The sequence below is a fragment of the Cariama cristata genome, unplaced genomic scaffold, assembly GCF_000690535.1.
Source record: "Cariama cristata isolate BGI_N322 unplaced genomic scaffold, ASM69053v1 scaffold920, whole genome shotgun sequence".
NCBI lineage: Eukaryota > Metazoa > Chordata > Aves > Cariamiformes > Cariamidae > Cariama > Cariama cristata.
Window position 1 is genome coordinate 110,499 of NW_009595045.1, and position 647 is coordinate 111,145.

At 43.4% G+C, this 647-nt stretch overlaps 1 protein-coding gene across 1 annotated transcript in view; it reads right to left on the bottom strand.

The window, feature by feature from the left end:
• The window catches only part of LOC104161654 (BCL-6 corepressor-like), a gene marked incomplete at its 5' end in the record, with an annotated part of 35,620 nt that overhangs the window by 31,659 nt on the left and 3,314 nt on the right, over nucleotides 1-647 (bottom strand).

The following is a 647-nucleotide window of genomic DNA, read 5'->3' on the forward strand; positions in this document are numbered from 1 at the left end:
CTCCTCACCCCGGTACCTCCTCCGCTTCCAAAATTAAAACTTTCCCGTGCTGTTTTGCCAGGCCGATTCTTGTTGAGGCTGTTATTTCAGTGACAGCAATACCACAGTAACTTGATTTAGGTGAGTAACCCAGCAAGTACGATTGACCAGCACGTTCTCTGCCAAAAGCACTAACCAAAGACCAGAACAATAATTCAAAGTTATTAAATTGCCTGAACGAAATTTTCTACTAGCCTTGCTCGTGAATCTCCACCGATGGCAGAGCACGGCTCACCACCCGGCCCCCCACTGCCCGCACACACGCTGCAGTCTGCAGCCTGTTTCCTCTGGTTTTGCACAACGCTTTCGGCATAGATTTTTTTTTTTACCCCCCACAAGTTGTTCAAAAACAAAGTAGCAGCAGGAAGAACTGAGCCATTCCTTCATTATATAGGTAAAATTTTTTAAAAAATGGGAAATTGATGGAAGCCACACGCTTACCAAGAGTTCCGAAATAAAAAAAGCCATTTTTCACGCATACAGTAAAAAAAACCCTTAATGCCATTTATTTAGTTAGTTTTAAGTTTATCTTACTTCTAGGACAATGATGCTAGCATGCATTTTCCATAGTCCTCTGACACCTTGCCGCAGCCTAGAGGGAACAGCCA